General features: G+C 42.4%; 2 non-coding genes across 2 annotated transcripts; both read left to right on the top strand.

The window, feature by feature from the left end:
* The first annotated feature begins 8,330 nt into the window (after positions 1-8,330).
* Positions 8,331-8,401, top strand: TRNAG-GCC (transfer RNA glycine (anticodon GCC)). The gene has a single exon. It is a non-coding gene; the product is annotated as a tRNA-Gly (tRNA).
* Positions 8,402-8,791: 390 nt separating this feature from the next.
* TRNAG-GCC (transfer RNA glycine (anticodon GCC)) lies at positions 8,792-8,862 on the top strand. Its single transcript has one exon. It is a non-coding gene; the product is annotated as a tRNA-Gly (tRNA).
* Positions 8,863-21,049: the final 12,187 nt, after the last annotated feature.

A 21,049-nucleotide genomic window follows, 5' to 3' on the forward strand; every position in this document is an offset into this window, starting at 1 on the left:
CTCTTACATAAAACATTCTCTCTCTCTCTCTCTCTCTCTCATCTTGCTTCCCCTTCTTCATGTCTTTTACTGCTACTTCCACTCACTCCTTTATCCCTTCCTCTTTTTCCTTTGCCTCTTTCTTTTCTTTCGAATTCTCTCTCTCTCTCTCTCTCTCTCTCTCTTACACACACACACACACACACACACACACAATTTTTTTATTTGTGAATACTCAAGACAAATTTTCAAGAACACTACCAACGAACAGAATTTCAATATACTGGCCAATACTCTAAAAAAAAAAAAAAATGTCATTCTAATATTTTTTATAGCTCCTTATTGATGGCAGTCTTTATTTTCCAGTTTATTTAGGAGTCTACTAAACTTTATTAACCAGGTCACTCTCGAGCAATGAGGACGACATACATCCTTCAGCTACTCCTCCACTCCTAGGGGCTCTCCAAAATTAAATAAAACCTACTTACATTTGCACTAACATACCACAAAAAAGACGTCATTTCACTGGGGTGGGTGGTTTTTCATTTCTTAGTCACGTAACTGTAACTAGCTTCTGGATCTAATAGGTATCTTTGTAATATCTAATTCCCCGTCTGGTGGAGTGTTAAGAAGCTGCCAAGACTGCTACATATTCTTTCACTTATTCTCATTTTCCTTTACGTTACTTATTCTTACCCTTTTTTCCCTTCCTTCATCCCCAAAATATAATCCTTCCTTTATACTCGTATTTATTCGATCCTTCCTTTTTCCTTTTTTTTTCACCAAACTCTTCCCTATTCTCACTCTCCTTTTTTTCTGTCCCTTTTACTTATGTTTTCCTTATTCTCGCACGTCTACGATACTTCCTTCCATCTATCCGTCAATTGATCCATCCATCCATCCTTCCAACCAAACAACCAACCAACTAACCAACCTACCTACCTTCCATCCTTCCTTCCATCCATCCATCCTTCCTACCAACCAAACCAACATACCTATCTACCTACCTACCTACCTACCTTTCATCCTTCCTTCATTCCTACCCTCCTTCCTTCTTTCCTTTGTTTACCTCCAGCCAACCCCACTGTTCCCTTCTACCATTGATGTCACTTGATCTCTCACCCGCATAATCGTCACGACAAACACATTCTCCCTCTCACCACCATTCCTCTCTCTCTCTCTCTCTCTCTCTCTTTCTCTCTCTCTCTCACACACACACACACAAATTCCAACCATACTCCACTTTCTTTCCTCTCATCAATCCTCTCTCGCTCTTCCTTATCATCACTCTTCTAATCACTCCACTCCTCTCCCTTCTTTCATTACCGTCTCCTCCTCACTCTTATTTCCTTTCTTCTCCAAGGTTATTTCCTCTCTCACCACTCCGCACTCCCCGTCGCCCTCACCACACCACACTTCCTCTCACCCTTACTAGCACCATCAAATCTTTCATCCTTTTAACATCACACTATCATCCCATCACAACCTTCACCACACTCCCCCACCATCACCATCCTCACCACTATTACCCTTTCACCACCATCACCACAATCCCATCCCTCTCATCACACCCCCACCCCTCCGTCACCATCCTCATCACCAACCTCACCACACTCCCATCCCCTACCTCACTCCCCCACCCCGTGTCACCACCCTCATCACCATAAAATACATCACAGAGCACACCATAACAAGATCCAATTACACACACTCCCATAATTACGGCACATCACCGCAATACAATTAGATTAAGCGAAAAATGCACACCCAACACCCCATTTTTTGTCGTTACGGGGTTTTAGGGGGAACTATCAAACGTTTAATTAGGTCAGATATTAACTTTCTGCTCGACACTGGTTATCACGCTGTTATCCTGGTTATCACTGGCCTCTTCACTCCGATGATGCATTTATTTATTAACGGTATTTATTTACCTATTTTTACTATCAATGTAGTTAATTCGACTTTGGACAGACAGCTAGTAGAGAATGGGTTAATTGAAGGCTATAATCAAACCCCTCCTTTCCCGAAAATCCTACCCTCAGGTAAGTAAAAATCGTCTGGAAATAGCGATTGAAACAGGAAATTACGTCTCCGGAATAAGGCGTTCATCCCTTCCTTAATGTCACTTGTTTTTTATTCATCCTATCTCCCAGCGATTTTATATGACCAAGAGGAGGCTTTCTGGATTGAAGGGAATAATTAACAGTCTTTCAGTTCAATATAATCGTCTGATGATACCGAAAATAAATCAGATAAATAAGCCACCGGATTAACCAGTGTTTCTCATTTTCTTTTTTCTTCTAATTTCTCGGCTCACTTTCCTTCTTCTCACTTCTCTTCTTTTCGTCTTCCTCTTTCTCTTCTCACTATTCTTCTTCCTCCTCCTCTTCCTTTTCTACTTTCTTCTTTTTCTTCTTCCTTACTCTCACCTAAAACTCAACTCGCCACCAAAACTCATCCTTCCTCTCCTCCATTAACCTGACTACTTTCCACTCTTCCTCCTCCTCCTCCTCTTAAATCCAATCTTCCGGCCCCATTAACTTACATTTTCCCTCAACCTTCTTCTTTTCTTCTTTACCAAAATTTTCTCTCTCATAACTACTTTTCTTCACAGCCTATTTAACTTTTCCAATTGCCTCTTCTTACTCACGTCCCTCTTTATCACTCTCCATCAATCTAGTGCCTCTCTCTCTCTCTCTCTCTCTCTCAACCAACCAACCAACTCAATCGCATGGAGTTGGGGAGGACTGAGGACGAGGCGGTAGAGGGAGGTGGAGAGTATTGGGGGGGATAGTGAGGGGGTTGAAGGGGTAGTGGGAGGGAGGAGGGGGAACTACTGTAAACATCTGCACTACAAGACGCATCGGTACAAACATGAATATAAAAGACACAGCCGCTGAGTTAGCTTAGAATCCCTTGTGTGTGTGTGTGTGTGTGTGTGTGTGTGTGTGTGTGTGTGTGTGTGTGTGTGTGTGTAAACGAAGTGTATGACATGACCCAAGCTCTGCTGTGACCTATTCTTTCCTGACTTGACCGCCGCTACTTAATCTACCATAAGGAAAACTGGGAACTGCTAAACAAACTAAACTTAAATAAAATTAAAGTGGTTTGCGCGACACAAGTACTGATGTGGCTATTTTTTTGTCTTACACGGCCAAAGCAACTTAGGTAATACTGTAACAGCCCAGAGTTAACATATTGGCTTAGTCTCAACGTAAACCATCATCATTCTAACCAAATAATGACAACAGAGTGGATCCGGGACTCTCAAATACAATATATATATATATATATATATATATATATATATATATATATATATATATATATATATATATATATATATATATATATATATATATATACGCTTGGTGTCGTCTGTGTTTTCATTTCATGTTCTTTAGCACAATGATTTACCATATCAACCTATCCTGTATACTAATGATGCCGAGTTGGTATGTATGTATGAATGAATGAGTGAATGAATGGATGACTGTAACCTGACGAACTTTAAGAACTAAACATTGCAAACATAATCACTGGGTGGCCAGATAGCTGATATTCCAACTATGACCCTGAATGATGTCATGTGGGGAGGTGCTTTGGCCACGTTCATGAGCAGGCTTTGTTAGTGAAATGTGGGTGGCCGGGTGCGTAGAGTTTTGAGCTGTATTAGTCATTTTAGATGTGCATGTGATAGATGATTGAAGTCCTCGGAGGGGGTGTTTTGGCCTACTTTCATGCTCCTGTGTTGGTGAAGCCGGTGCCATGCCTCCAGTGGGACATGGACCATCGTTAGAACAGTGACCGAATGAGACTGTTACTATGTACATAAAAAGCTGATTTGCCAGTTTACATTAATTACACTATCATCGACACAAAAATCTAACAACAATGTATTCGGAACGTATGTCTCACTATAACATGGACTGCTTATACAAATCGTGCTTAATAATGCGCTTCGTCTCCAATTCCTACACTCAAGAGCTGCTCCCCCCATTGAGTGGTTCAGGAAGGTGGGTAAATTGGCGTCAGGTTGGGAGTAAAACACAGGAAACTCCCACAGCACAGGTGAGAGCCAAGGTGGCGACCCCATTGTGCAGGTGTGTGTGTGTGTGTGTGTGTGTGTGTGTGTGTGTGTGTGTGTGTGTGTGTGTGTGTGTGTGTGTGTGTGTGTGTGTGTGTGTGTGTGTGTAGGGATGGTGGTTCGTGGAACATACACTTACGCACAAAGTGTTCGTCTCTCTTGGTATGTAAGTGCGTATTTGTGCGTGTGCGTGCCATGACCCCCCTCCCCTTCACACACAGACACAGACAAAGACACACACACACACACACATGCACCAATCATACACTTTTACAGCATACGAGCGCGTACCGTACATCCACACAATGCGTATACCAGCACATGTACTAAACGATGTAAATTGCTCTCTCTCTCTCTCTCTCTCTCTCTCTCTCTCTCTCTCACACACACACACACACACACACACACACACACACACACGCACATACACACTGGTAATCCCTTTCCCATCAACATTTTTGCCTGGTTTCAAATCATTCGCGGTCATTAGTCTGTTCTTCCTGTGTTCAAAGGTTCCCAAGATTGTGCAAAATTGGGCAGTTTCTCTTTACTATGCAATTCTCTCCCTCGTTACAACCATGTGAGGCTCGGGTTGTACCTTGCGTGACTGAAAATTACTGAACACCAATTTATTTTTCACACAAGACCGCAATATCCTTTTGTGTGTTACTGATGCAAAGTATGTCAGTATTAAAAACGATAAACATAACATACATGAGACTGTTCAGTGTAGTAAGCTAAATAAATCGCTAAGGATGAAGTGCTAGGAAGTTTCTTACGTCACCTACAATATTGCCCCCAGTGTGGATCATCTAATTAAAGGAAAAAATCACGTTAAGTGGATGGATGACGACTGGCTTTTATGCTTATGTATACTGTGTGTGTGTGTGTGTGTGTGTGTGTGTGTGTGTGTGTGTGTAAAGCTTCACACACACCTTACACTGCCACATCACACACTGCCACACCTCACACTGTCACACCACACACTACCTCATTTCGAACTGTTACATCACACTACCACACCTCACTCTGCCACACCACACACTACCACACCTCACACTACAATGCCTCACACTGAAATACACCACACACTACCACACCTCGCACTACACCTCACCACACCTCCCGTCTCGAACTACGCAAAAAACTGTTTAACCACGCTGTATTAAAAATGCCACAGAACTTTTTGTCTGTCTCAACCAGTCGGCTCAACACGGCAGACTTTTTCACATCTGACCTTTGACCTTCTTAATTGCCTACTTGCACACCTTTTACGTCTGCCACTTAATTTTGCGTATTTAAGTGTTCATTTCCTTCCTCTTCCTGTAACACGTAGGATGACTGAATTTCTCTACGCTGAACACACCCACCCACACACACACATTCTCTCTCTCTCTCTCTCTCTCTCAACCCTCCTCTCCCCACCTACCCGCACCAAGGCAAACAATATGGTCTGGATCGTCGACATTTTAGCGGTGATATACGAGCTGGAATATTTATCTCCGAAAATCTATCTCCCGGTTTTATGGCACCGGGAGGACGCTGTGGCGATGTGATTATCCCGTTCGGTGCGAGAGACTTCCCATGAGGTGAAGGAAATAACTTACGAGTGGGGAAAATAAAAGGAATAAATGCTGTTGTAAATCAAGAGGGTAGAGGAGGTTTATTCTAACTCCTTTACTAACTACGAAAGGTCTAACTACCTACTAAACTGTCTACCTACCTACCTACCTATCTATCTACCCGCCTTCGTGTTTCTCTACTTTCCTATCTTCTTGTTCCTCTATTTACCTGCCTAGCTACTTACCACCCTACTTACCCATACCTGTCTCGACCTCCGCCAGCTCCTCTGTACCTACCTACCTTCTTACCTTTACCTGTCCTTTCATTAGCCAGCCTCTCCTATCTGTCTACCTGTCATCTTAATAAACAGGTTACCAATGACCTGTCCAGCCTAACCTGTACTAACGACTTGCATGCAGTTAATAGGAGACACAGGTAACTTACTTTGGTAGGCAGATATGAGTAGGTAGGTACTTGGGTGGGTAAGCATTAGCTAGGTAGGTAGGTGGGTAGGTAGGTAGGTACGTAGGTAGGTAGGCAGGTAGGTGGGTGGGTGGGTGGGTGGGTGGGTAGGTAGGTAGGTAGGTAGGTAGGTACGTAGGTAGGTAGGTAAACAAGATCGTAGGTCCGCGGGCAGGAAGGTGTGTAGGTATATGGGTAGGTGGAAAAGTAGGTTGGCAAGAAGGTAGGCAGGTAAGTAGGAATCGTAGGTCCGAGAGCAGGTAGGTGAGTAGATATATGGGTAGTTGGGAAAGTGGACTGACTGGTAGCTAGGCAAATTAAAAGGCAAGTAGACTGAAGATTTTAAAAAATTAGAATCAAGCAAAGACAGAAAGGTAAGCAGGAAGGCAATTAGGCAAGCAGGTAAGAGATCAGGAAAGCAAGGCTGGAATATTAGAGCGGATATGTGAATTAATTGGACTGACTAACTTTGGGACTGACTGACAGATAATAGATAAGTGACACCTGATAGACACAATCTCATCCAACCCACATAATCCTATTTCCTGTTACTGATCTTTTATTATCTCCATTTAATACTTTACCTATTTATCTATCTATCTATCTATCCAACATCTATCTACATGAAGGATGCAAAGGGTCAATGAACAGAACGTCATCTTAGTCATTGTCTGTGTATGTGTGTGTTTACCTGGTCTTAACGTATGTTGTCTTTTGCTTAATATGTTCCTCAACCATGACTCATCCACTTACCTATTATTTCCATCGGTAATCTGTTCATAATGTACAATTTATTTTAACGAACGGACTGACTGACGATCAACCTATTTCTTCATCCGTCTATCCATCCATCTGTCTATCTATCTATCTATCTACCTCGTACATTTAACCGGGAAAACCACCTTGAACCAGCTCGTTGCACTTACCGTAATGGCCAATAAAACACCGTGAACAGCAAGAGAGTACGATAAACACGGGGAGAGAGAGAGAGAGAGAGAGAGAGAGAGAGAGAGAGAGAGAGAGACGCTCAGTATAAAAATAGGGAAAAGAATGAAAAAAAAAAAAGAATAAAAAAGAAGGAGACTATTGAGACAAAAGCCGGAGTAAACGGTAGGAAAACAACTCTCTCTCTCTCTCGGCAGGATGTAAATACCTGGAATTACCTTGACCCGTGGGAGAACCAGGAGTCTTTTTTTCCTCCCTCAGCCTCATTCCTCATTATCTCTATTACTCCTCCTCCTCCTCCTTTCTTCTTTACTTCCACCTCCTCCTCTCGCTTGTCTTCTCTCTTATCCTCCCACTTCTTTTCCATTTCTTCCTCTCCTCTCCTTCTCCTCCTCCTCATCATCATCATCATCATTTTTTTTCTACTGTCTTTTATGCACACTTTTATTTCATTCTTCCTCCTCTTATTTCCCCATTTTTTTTCTGTTCCTCTTGTCTTCCTCATTTTTTTTTTTTTTTTTTTGCTATCTCTTCGTATTATTGTTTTTTCCTTCTCAACCCCATTTTCCTTCCTCCCTCCCTCCCTCCCTCCTTCCTTCTCTTCTCTCCTAAGTTGCTTCCCTCCAATTACTCCTCGATAATCTCTTCCCTCCCTCCACTCCAACCTTTTACCTTTCCCTCCCAAGTTCCTTCCTTCTAATCTCTCCTTAGAGCTGTTTCCTGTCTGCCTTTCTTCCTTCTCTGTTCCTCTTCCTCTCCTCCTTCTCTCTCTCTCCTTCCTCCCCTTCCCTCCTGAATTCCTCCCTTCCTTCCCGGGTTCCTTCCCTCCAACCACTCTTCCTCCACAGTTTCTTCCCTCCTCCTCACCCTTCCTCCTCTACATCCCCACACGACCATTACTTATTCGTGTTTCCTCCCTCTTTGCTCTATTTCTGGCTCCCTCACTCCCTTCCTTCTCCCTCTCCCTTTCCCTCCCTCCTCAACGTGGATGGAATTCCTCTCTCTCCCTCTGACGGTAATGGGACACCGCTCTCTCTCTCTCTCTCTCTCTCTCTCTCCCTCCCTCATTCTCTCATATTCATGTTTTCACTTCCACATACACTCAACATTTGAATAATACACGCTTCCTGTTACCTCTCTCTCTCTCTCTCTCTCAAAACACACGTAGCTACAATGATCGTAAACAAATTTCCACGCCCTAACTCCCTCAATAAAAATCGTACCGAGCCTCCCATCCTCACACACATGCTTCCTTACACACTATCCCGCCTCCTTCACTTTCACTTACATCGCATCGGTGGTTCAGTGGTAGAATTCTCGCCTGCCACGCGGGAGGCCCGGGTTCGATTCCCGGCCGATGCACATTTTATTCTAGATCTCATCATATCTTAACCCGATTTGTAACCAAAGAGATTTACTGGTTCCCCATAACTACGGTTCATCGAATTTATTACACTACATCGCACTTACTCTAGCCTGACAAATGTCCCTAAACAGACTCAGTGGGGTTCGTCAATTTTTTTCAAGCTGTGGGAGTAGCCTAGTTTTAACATGGAAAAACTATATATGAACACGGTATACAGAAGTCTTCATGTCAGGTGGAAGAATGGACCTTGAATTTAGTGATGAATCTGACCCTGCTACATCTCTAAGTATGTTACCTACAGACACAAATTATTAAAATGCTTTGGTACACACACACACACACACACGAAAGCAATTTTTTGATAGTTACATATCACTCTTCCTATCGCATCGGTGGTTCAGTGGTAGAATTCTCGCCTGCCACGCGGGAGGCCCGGGTTCGATTCCCGGCCGATGCACATTTTAGCCCGTGCATGAAAGTTGGACAGCTGCTTTACCGGACGTAGATTTAGTTTCTGCAATCGGAAAAATCTACTAGATGAAGTAAATTTAGTTTTTGCAATCGGAAAAAACCATCACTGGGGCTTACTACACATATGATCGCCGTTTCCAGTTCACCCCCCCCCCCCAGCAAGCCTTGACTGACGATTACTACGAGAGGAAGCTATTCCCTGCCCTTCCCCCTCCTTTTCTTTTAAGCAAACGAAACTGGTTAGGCCTGGGATTGGTCTCGTGTCCACGTGTGTCTTCATCCAATCCACCTGCACATCCCTCCCCCTACAAAACACCCCATTCATCCCCATACAGCAGTACCCCCCACCCAGCACTATCAAGAGTAACCTTATCTAATCTAACCTAACTTAAACTATAAAAATCTAGCTTAACTCCCCTGCAGCCACTACCCACACACCCAGAAAACAGCACACCCAAGCCCCTCTCACGCGCACCAAAAGTAACCTAACCTAACCTAAACTAACCCAACTTCACTCCCCCTACGGACGCTCCACATATCCCCACACCGCAGCACATGAAGCAGCCCCTCCTACCTTCCCCTTACATAACTTAGATAACGAAGCTCAGCATTCCTCCACGGATGGCCCGAGTGCACAACAACGGTACCTGCCATCCCTCTCTGTGTACTTGTTTTATCAGATCTACTTTACACACACACACACACACACACACACACAAAACGTCCAAATCATAAAATCATACCAAAAAAACAAACTGCTACCACACACGCATATACCAATGACCATTAACCACTAACGTAAAGAGACGTAGTGTACCAGGATGTTTGAATTATTATATCTTCGGAAAATTTTCTTCATTATTGGACTACATCGAAAACAAAAAAAATTACATTCAAAAAATTGTATACTTTAATCGCAAATGTTAGTTATAATAATAATACTAAAAATAATAATAATAGTACTATTCATATACTCCACCTCAACACATACAGGTCAACGCAAAAATCGGGGGAAAAAAAGCTGACAAATGATCCCTACAGAGCAGTGATACTCGTAAAATATTACAGTCAACTTTTAAAATTCACCTAGATCCATATCTATACCTATCTATCTGTCTATCTATCAGCTTACTCATTTGTCTGTCTACCATCCTACCTACCTACTGTACATACCTATCAAGTTATTTGTCTACAGATAATCTTCGGAAAACAAGAAAAGGTAACACAACATCTACCACCACATTAAAAAAAAAAGACAAAAATCGTAGGTGACGAAAGACCCCCCTGAGGAACACACACCAAAAGGCAATAGAACTAATGGACTAAGACGTAAATAAGGGGATGACATAAATAGTCTTTGCTGTATAAGGACTCAGTGGGACAGGAGAGGGGGGTGAGGTGACTAACAAAATATTAAGCCTTTTGTGTCGTATTCCGCATGTGAGAGAAATCCCCACCCCCTCTTTCTCTCTCTCTCTCTCTCTCACTGATTGCATCGAGTATTTATAATGGTTCCAGAGAGCCTGGCCATACAGAGCTCTTTTATTGAATCAGCACTTGTTAATTCACACGCAAAGGGAAAAAATAATGAGAGGGAGAACGCAATTAGTGTGGTCTGCGGGTAATTTGTTTGGGGAAATTACTTCGTCTGACTGATAAATCCTGACGAAATACGCTTCAGTTGTCCGATGCATTAGCGTGTAAGCCTTAGCTGTGTAATGACCTCGTTTGTTGGGGGGTAATTACTCAGCTGCATCGTGAGGCTGTTTGGTCTGCCTGCTTGTATATTAGTGAGGTGCTTAATTGTTGCTTGGCGTGTGATTAACAGGGTGGGTCTCTCTCTCTCTCTCTCTCTCTCTCTCTCATCTATTTATATCAGTTAATCAACATACCTAGAATAGGCCACATGCGCACAAAAATACTCTTAACCACGAGAGAGAGAGAGAGAGAGAGAGAGAGAGAGAGAGATGTAGCAAATGGACGTAGCCTAAAAAAAAGGACGACCATGGACACATGACACCTCACGTCCTGGCCATATACGGACAAGAACCGGACTTACGGACGAGTCAATAGGGGACCCCCCGGCCACCACTCACTCCATTGTCGTCAGTCCCTCCCCCCTTTAAGCTATATCTCAGCTAATTCGGCCCTTCTTGGACCCTTCCCTGACACTTCAATACCCCTGCTCTATACGTCTTCCTTTCCACTCTTTCTCAGCCTTTTAGGTTCCATTGCGATTCTTTCTTGTTTTAATTCTGCCACCTTCAGACGGTTTTGTTCTGTTTAAGGAGAGACTTTCCTAACTGGAGGGGTTAGATACTGCCTATGGAGAGACTTTTTCCAATGAGGCGGGTTATATAGTCTTTTTTAACCCCGTCAATACCAGTGCTCTTTCCAAAGTTGACTAAAAGCGTCTGGAGGCAGCAAGAATGAACTGTATATATGCATCACCGTACTGAAGGGTTTATTCATTCACTACAGTAACGTGTTTTTTAATCCACTGTTGCTACTTACACAATATTAAAATTTAATTATTATTATTATTATTATTATTATCATCGTAATCACTTTCTTAGCTTAGGGTGACCAGAAAATCACATAAAACTCTTAGACGCCCCGCACCCCATTTTCGGTATCTACTTGACCCTCCCAGCAGCCCTAACTACACTAATTTGGCCATTCCTGCCCTGACGTTAGGATACCAGCGATCTTTATCCTCTCGTCGACAGATCTGGAGAGACGATGCTGAGCGTCTTGAAGATAACGAGGAAAAGAAGGTTGGAGATATTTTTAAAGCTACCTACACTTCAGTCACGTCTTCTGCTGTATATCTTCGCTACCTACAGACTTATTTATTTATTTAGAGTTACAGGCCCCATAACCGTCATAGTACCTGATATTTCCCCTACCTGGCCATTCCTACAACATTCCTGACCTAACGATACATAAATATCGTATCTTTCCGTCAAAGCTTTCTCTCTCTCTCTCTCTCTCTCTCTCTCACACACACACACACACACACACACACACACACACACACCAGGGTCAAAGGGTCAGGTAGGACTCTCCACTAGCGAGGCGGGGGCCCTGTCGATCCCCACACAGCTATTGTTTCACGCTTTTATTTATCGGATCTGCAGGTTTTTCCACAATTTTTTGACGCAGGTTTATATATTTGTGTTTTTCTTCATACTGTCTTTGGATTATTATAACTAAATACTTTTATTATTTATTTTCCATATACTTATGTGGGGATGGCGGATTTTACGTCCCATGTTGCTACAGTTATTTGATTTTTATATTCTTCCTATTGACGTTATGATTTATAGAGCTGTTAAATTTCCTGTCCAAAGAAAGAAATTAAAAGAGCAGTGATGACGAAAGTTCGCCTACAACTTATCCAAATTTCTTCCTCTGCTGGCTAATATTCCTACGCTAGGCAAGACAGGTGCGTTTCTCTGCTCACAAATGATTCTCACATGTTTCTCTGTCCACATATGAGTATCTTTTATATGCTGCAGCAGGGAGGAAAGTGAAGGATATGCCCTAATATGAAGCACTGCAATGAAACAAGCAGGCACACTGTTGTCCTTAACTTTACAATACTCACTAACCTCCCTCATCGACAACCAGCCAGGTGACCAATCTTACCTGTAGGGAAGACAAGAAAAATTAAAATACTCATGAAAGAAGAAAAGAATTTATGAACACGTATATACATACAGGTTTCATAATTTTTTAACTATAATACTAATATCTCTTCTTTAGACAACTGAGTATTTTAATTTCGAAGTGTGAGGTTATATCTATATTTTAACTCTCTATGTACTTTCAATTTTCAGTATGGGGCTATATCAATCTCCATAACCCTTAGTATTTCTTAGCATGTCTATTTTTTTTCCATGACTTTATTTGGTACTTCTATTATATTTTCTCGTATCTATCTCTGCCTTTAGCAATTCTTTATCTAACTGTCTTTTCACCTTTTATCTTTGTCTTTTAATGGTGGGTGTTCGTTTCTTCCCTCCTTTTGTTGGGGGTGACCTCTACATTTCTTTAATTTTTTTTTTTGAAGTTATTGTGGTGGTCTTTTTCCTTCACTTTTTATCTAATCTTTCTTTACCTCAGTGCCCTTTTCAGGTATCGTCTCTCTCTCTCTCTCTCTCTCAGTATTTCATTCACTGTCAGTTATTTCCTTTTCTTTCTCTTTTTTTAGTATTTTTTCCCCTCCATGGCTTCCCTTTCTTTCCCCTCACCACAATTCCTTCATCCCTGGAATTTTTCGTTTCCTCATTCTATTTTTCACCCTCCATCAAACCTCCAGAGAGTCACGTATTTTTCCCTTCCTACGCTCTCTCTCTCTCTCTCTGTATTTATTGGCGTCACTCGTTTTTGTTCCTCCTCCTCCTCCTCCCACACCTTTCGGCACACACACAAGATGTTTTTCTCTCATTCCCGGTCTGTCTTTCCATTGGATTAATTTCTCCTCCTCCTTTCCTCTCTTCTCTTTGCTATTTTTCCTTTTCGCCATCTCTCTTCTGTCTGTTCTGTTGTGTTCTATTCTCTCTCTCTCTCTCTCTTCCTTTCCTGCACTTTATTGTTGATTTCTTCGACCAGAATGAAAAATAAAAAACACATATAAGACATGATCATCTAATTCACCTCACTTTAAAATAACACAATGAAGGTATGCATCCTTACCACAACTTTCCAACTTTCCCATAAAATTTCCTTTACGATATATATTTAGTCCCACATGGCACTGCTCTATAATATTACAAAGTTCATTATATACTCACAGGATATAAACGTATAGATTGTGTGGGGAAACTTGGGACTAATTTCGGCCAGTCCTATAAAATATCCCTTAGCGAAATTCAGTCCAAAAAGGCTCTACTTAAATGATTTTCTGATACAGTTTATGGTCTGAGAAAATAAATATATTGAGTTGAGAAATAATCCTTTTTCTGTTTCTGAGACAACAGAATAAGTTTTTCTATTAATATTAAAGCCAGACCGACTCACTGGGACTTAAAGGTCTGGGTGTTATTTCTCTCTCTCTCTCTCTCTCTCTCTCTCTATCTTCTTGCTTCCTCTTACCCTCTCCTCCTTCACTTCCATCACCCACACGATCCATCATCTTCCTTCTCATACCTTCATCCTTTTTTTCCACTTCTTTCCCCCTCATGAGTTTCTCACTGAATCATTTCATATTTTTCCACACCCCTCCCCTCTCTCTCTCTCTCCTTTTATCCAGTCTCCCCTTCCACACCTTCTTCTCCGTGACCCAACCCGGCCATATTGAGGTTCCTTTAGAGCCCCCTTAAATAAGAAAACGGGGAGAGGGAAAGGGGGGCTGGAGCTCTAATATTTATGGCATCAATAATTCGGCATTGCTCTAATCTCTCTCTCTCTCTCTCTCTCTCTCTCTCTCCCTGAACTCAATCTCCTCCTGCCTCACACCGCCCACATATCTCTCTTAATCTCTCCCTCTATCTTCATCCATTAATTCCTTCGTCTTTCTTATATCCACCTATTTAACTCCTTCAAGGTCGAGACAACTCTAGATTTCGGCTGCCTTCGAGCCTGAGAGTGTTAATAATGCCTTATGCCCGTATTCTCGTCTTTCAAGGAAGCTCCCTCCTCACACCTCTTCCTAAGCGATTTATTTTGCTTCTTACACCCTGCCGTCCTCGTCTGTGTTACTTGATATCATTCAACTATCACCATACTCGGCATAAATAACGTACAAAAACCACATCAGCCAACCATATCCAAAAATTAATCGATGAGGAAAAGATGTTAGGGAGCTTCCTTGGCCGCCGAGAATACCAGCTTTAGTATTTCTTTCCAGCTTTTGCCACACGATTTTTAAGCTGAGTGGGTCATAGGAGCTTGAAATAATGATCCAATAAAGAGATAAATATAAACAAAACACGTCATCCCTTTAAGAGGCGGATCACTCAACGATTTAACTCGTTCTGCCTTCAAACGATCTAGATTTATCCTCGCCTACTGATCGATTAACGAAGGCTTCAGCTAACCCCTTCAATCGTAAAATGGGCACTTCTTTTTAGACGCTTCATAACGCCTTTTCGTAGATATTTATTTTGCAAACTTCTCCAGAACATTCGTTTGCTATTCACATCATATTAATATCGATATAATGTGCATCTACGAAATCGGCGTGCACACTAAAGCGCTAAGGAAAATTTGTTAAGAATTTCCCATAACCTAAATAGGAGGCCAACATGCGCAGAGGGAGAAGACGAGGGGATAGAAAACGGAGAGCCGAGGCGGCGACTGGAGAGGGGTAACTCAACATTACTACGTCCATTTAATCCGTTCCCAGTCCATTGTAGCCAGTAAGTCAGCCGTTATAGCGATAATTCCCAGTTCAGATACGCTGTAAACGAGATGAATGTGTGTGTGTGTGTGTGTGTGTGTGTGTGTGTGTGTGTGTGTGTGTGTGTGTGTGTGATAATAAAAAAACAGGAAAAAAAACGAGAACAAAACAAATGAGCAGCAAAAAGATGACAAAATAAGAGGGGAAAAAAATGAGGACGACACAGGAAGATGAAAGGAGGAGGACTAAAAAGAAAGATGAAGAAGAGGAAAACAAAAGAATCCGTTGATGAGAAAGCAAGGCAGCACAAAAGGATAAAAAGGATCAAAGCAAACAGAAAGAAAATAAGAAAAGGGGGCACTGAAATGGAAAGAAATCATTATAACTTGAAATCCTGAGAAGAAATATTACAAGGGGGAAAAAAAAAAGGAAAAATAAGAACAAAAAGAAAAAAGTGGGGCAACTCGGTATTATTATGAGTCTGGAATCTGAAGCCCAAGATAAAAACATTAAAAGAGAGAAAACCGAAAAGTAAAAAAACAAAGGAAAAAGAAATATTACCAGAACAGCAAAAATAAATAAATAAAACACTGAAAATACACAAGAAAAAAATACTAGAATACAGTACAATGACATGCAGCTCCGGCAAAGAATTTCACTACAATAAAAACACGAGGGATACATGCAAATTGATTCAGCACAAGGACACAGCGACTTACAAAAACATGAACAGAATAACAAGAAGGAACGGAAAAAATAAATAATGGGAGAATAGGGGGCGGCGGAAATGACCAAAGAGAAATGAAGAAAATGAAAAATAAAATAAGCGCTTAAAAGGGGCACGAAAAGTAGTGAAAAAGAGATGACAAAAACATACACAAGAATATTAATGGAGAAAATATATGGACTCTATCTATCTATCTAAAGCCAGGCCTCTTAACCCCGGAAGGTCTGGCTGTGAACAAAGCTCCTCCATGTCACCCTCTCCCCTGTCATCACGTTGCCCTTCCTCCAGCTCACCCCCTTCACTCATACATCTCTCCACCCCATCCCTTCCCCCTTCTTTACCTCAATCACATACCTGTTCATCCCATCCCTTCATCACATCCTCAGTCTCCCCTCCCCCTTCCTTACCTCACTCACATACCTGCTCGGTCTCCCCGGCAGTCCCTCCCCCTTTAACTCACTCGCATCCACTCTCCTAGTCAATCTCTCACACTCTCCATACGACCAAACCATCTCAGGGTACCTCTCCTACCACTCCCCAGCAGAAAAAAAGAAATGTGTACCGATTAATAAAAAAAATAATTACAACACAAAAACGACGAAACTCGAAAGACAGGACGGACAAAAGCCCCACCAAGACGAAACACAAGACGAACAACCCTTAAAGCAATCCGAAACACAGGACGAACGAAAACCTGATTGCGTTGCACGAGTGTTGCATTAATCTCCTCTTCCCCTCAGAACCGAACCCCCGTCGCCCTGTCCGTGTTGCAAAGAATGGGCCGGATTGCATGATCAAGGATGCACAATGCGGAATACAACCCCCTCAGAGTTTCCTCCCTCGTATTCGGGTGTTGAAATATTGCATGCATGTGGAAGAACCGTTGCAAGAATATTGAAAGAAGGAGAAGGCTTTGTTGCAGGAAAGTATGGCTCTTCGCTGAAATGATAAAGGATGTAGTAGAGAAAGGCTGACTGTTGACGGGTATGTTGCAGATGGGGACAAATGTTGTAAGAATGATAAATGTAGAGGAAGACTTTATTGCAGGAATGTGGCTCTTGTGTTTGAGAAATGCTAAACACTGATGACTGTGTTTAAGAGCTGATAAATGTCGCAAGAATGCTATGTATGGAGGAAAGCTTTGTTGCAGGTTCATGTGGCTCTTGCGAAAATATCGTACGCTCTGTTGGAGAAATGTACAATGGCGAAAATGCTGATGGCTATACAGAAGTGATCGATGTTGCAAGAATGCTGCGAAGAGGAAGAGAGCTTTGTTGCAGGAAAGTGTGGCTCATGCAGACATGTTGAAAACTGCGGCGAAGAAGTGCTGGATGCTAATGGTTATTCTGAAGATGTGATGAATGTTGAAAAAGCAAGAGGGCTTTGTTGCAAGGAAGGCTGATCATTAGGGTAGTGCCTCACACACAAGTGGAGGTTTGGTTGGATGTCTGTTGGATGCTGAGGACTGTCTTGCATGTGTGATGAATGTTGCACGAATGATGTGAGTGGGAGAAGGCTTTGTTGCAAGGAATATTCTGGGTTATGGATCTTGCAAGGATGTTGAAAGTCTGGCTGAAGAAATATTGGATGAATGTTAAGCTATCACCGAGAGAGAGAGAGAGAGAGAGAGAGAGAGATACCCCCCTTCAACCACCTACATTCTTTAGGTCTCTCTTAAACTGAGCAGTCTGGGTGTAGCAAGAATAAACTTTAACCCTGAAGGGGGTGAAATTATAGCCTTCACTGACCTAAACTATAAATTAAAATCGCCCGCTGGTTGTAATTAAAGAAAAAAGAAAATAAAACATAAATTGTAAAGGGATAAACGATGCTGAGTCGCCATATGGAGGAGGAGCTGATATAGAGAAATTCACCATTAAAAAAAGATATGAAAATAAAAACAAATGGTTGTGATAGTGTATATTGGGTAATTAGTATCAATGTTCATCGGGATATTACTCCAAATAAAATGCGAACGACACAGTGCAAGTGGAGGCAATATCACTGATGGGTAAATAATGCAATGTGGCTGCAATAATGTAAGTTTTATTGAGGGGTTTTGTTGCATGTTAGGTCCATTAACCCCTTCTGTTCAAGTGTGTGTGTGTGTGTGTGTGTGTGTGTGTGTGTGTGTGTGTGTGTGTGTGTGTGTGTGTGTGTGTGTGTGTGTGTGTGTGTGTTTTAATTTGTCGCTGCCATATTCCTTTCACTTTAACCTGACCCAGATTTTTTCCCCCTTGCACCTAATAGCTCAGTGGCAGAAGAAGACATAACAGCAATACATTCACAGCACTTCGTGCCTAGCATCACATTCTAGCGTTAATCTCTCACTACAACTAAGCATTCAGGACGGAGTGAGAACATTTTTGGGCCAGGTAGGAGTAGAGTGTAGCAATAGTCGAGCAGGGCTGTACTCCCAAAGTGGATGGAAAGCTGATGACAGGGAGAGCTGGAGCTCCAGTTTCATCAGCCCTCGGAACTAGTTTCTGTACATCCCCCTTTGCTGTACTTTTTCAGTGTTTCAGTAACACATAGAGAAGGCCAACATGCTCTTCAATACATGTTTCTCTTACTGTCAACACCAAACTACATGCACATTACACACTACACTTCCTATTCAAAATTCAAAGCAAAATGGCGTCTATTACCCATGCCTCGGAGTCCTCCAGGAGGGAGGGGGGCCTAAACGCCCCCACCATCTGCCCCTCTTCCGGTGACGACTCAACGAGTTCCCTGGCACCACTGTCTGACTCACTTCTTCTTCATTTCTGCGACATTCGAGGACTTTCCTCTAATTTCCTCTCTCTTATTCATCAGTTTACCTATCAGCTTACCTATTTATCTGTCTACCAGTCCGTTTATTTATCTATCTACGTATCTACCTACGGTACTAGCCTACACCGTCATTCTATCCATCTACCTGAGCAGCCAAAAATGTCTGTCTTCCACTTACCTACCTAAAACTCCCACTAAACTTATCTATCAGCCAGTCTATCTAGCTACCTATCTATCCACCTGACCGTCTGAATATCCATACAGGTTTATTCTTTACCCCAGCAGTAACTCAGTCTCCCCTTTGGCCCCGGAACAACAACAGCAGCAAGGAAAATGGATAGCGGGGACCTTCCAGCCTTCGTTGTCATTCTGTTCCCTCTCTCTCCCTCTTTTTCTCTCCGTCTCTCCCCAATTTCTCTTCCTCCCCCTCTCCCTCTTTTTCTCACCGTCTCTCCCCAATTTCTCTTCCTCCCCCTCTCCCTCCCTCCCTCCCTCCCCACTGTTTTCCGAATTCCTAGGCCTTTTTTTCCTTGCTGTTTTTCTCACTACTGTACTTCCTTACTCGTCCGCTGTGTGTGTGTGTGTGTGTGTGTGTGTGTGTGTGTGTGTGTGTGTGTGTGTGTGTGTGTGTGTGTGTGTGTGTGTGTGTGTGTGTGTGTGTGTGTGTGTGTGTGTGTGTGTGTGTGTGTGTGTGTGTGTGTGTGTGTGTGTGTGTGTGTGTGTGAAGGGAAGTGAAGTAAAGGCATAAGGACCTAGGCCTCTCCCTGGCCATCGCTGTATCAGGCTTTCAGGACAATAGTATGAGATAAGGATGAGATTAGGCCTTGGGTGTCGTGCTGATAAAGGGCGTACAGGACCAGCCACTCACTCACAAAGGTTGGGAGAGAGGTGATGGTGGGGCCTTACTTTGGCTCACATTTATTTCATTTTCTCTAAGTTTGCTCTCTCTCTCTCTCTCTCTTATACTCCTACCTATCCCTTTACCTTGGTCTTCCTCTCACTCCCATCTCATACCTTCATATCTAAACCTTTTGTCTTTCTATAGCGCTCAGTTTTTCTCTCTCTCTCTCTCTTTCCTCATCGTAATGGGTGACAGGAGAATTCGGTGCCTCATACCAAACTCGTCCCTCTTCGAGACTTCTGGATATTTCGGCTCGTTCCCAATGCAAATCAGCACCCAGGGGAATTCGGCTCCCTCTCAATCTAAAACTCCGAAGGGGCCGATTCATCCCGAAACTGAGTTAATCCCGAAACTGACTTTGATGTTTCTTGATTTCTTCACTACAATGACAATATTTTTCATTTTGTTTTGCTGTCAGACGAGTTATTCAGTTCAAGAATACTTGCTATAAGAATGGATTTTTTAAAATTTGCGAATGTTTATTATTATTATTATTATTATTACTACTACTATTACTACTAAACAAAAAAGCAACTGGATGCCCCCTCCACATTCTCCCCCTTCCCCCCCCCTCTCGCTCTCTCTCTCTCTCTCTCTCTCTCACACACACACACACACACACATACAGACGAGGGCTCATGGACAAAATCATGCTGTAAAGGGCAAGCACACAAACACACACACATGCGAACTCCAGCCAGCACGCACGAAAACAAACACACTGACTCATGATTGAAGGAAGCCAGACCCGACCACATAAAACACACACACACACACACACACACACACACACACACACACACACACACGCACGGACACGGACACACACACACACACACACACACACACACACACACACACACACACTTGCACATACGCACATAAATCCATAAGAAAATATATTAACATTAAAGATGCAAACCACACACACACACACACATTGAGAGAGAGAGAGAGAGAGAGAGAGAGAGAGAGAGAGAGAGTCCCACGGATAACTGGAAGTGCTTTTTTTTTTTCTTTTTTTTTAATAACTTGAAAAGTTTATTAGGCCAGAGGGACGGGGACGCAATAACAATAAGGAACGAGGAGAAGAAAATGAAGAGGGGGGAGGGAGGAAGGATAGTACGAAATAATGAAAGAAAATGTAAGCAAAAAGATGTGATGAATAAAAAGGAAGTGGTAAGATGAAGGAAAATAGGAATGACGAAATAAAACGATCAAGGAGAAGGAAGCAAAAGGGGAGAGGAAAGATACAGGAAACATTATAAAACATAAACAGATAGATGCGTATCGATAGATAACATAAAAATGGGCTCCAAGATGAAATGATGATAAGTCGCTGATAAGAAGTAAATGAGAGCACAATCTAAAGGGAGGCAGAAGGGAGAGACAACAAACGGATGACACAACAGAGGAGTCAGGAA

This window comes from Coenobita brevimanus, chromosome 6 (genome assembly GCF_032717465.1).
Source record: "Coenobita brevimanus isolate Jiangsu-jjx chromosome 6, ASM3271746v2, whole genome shotgun sequence".
Lineage (NCBI taxonomy): Eukaryota > Metazoa > Arthropoda > Malacostraca > Decapoda > Coenobitidae > Coenobita > Coenobita brevimanus.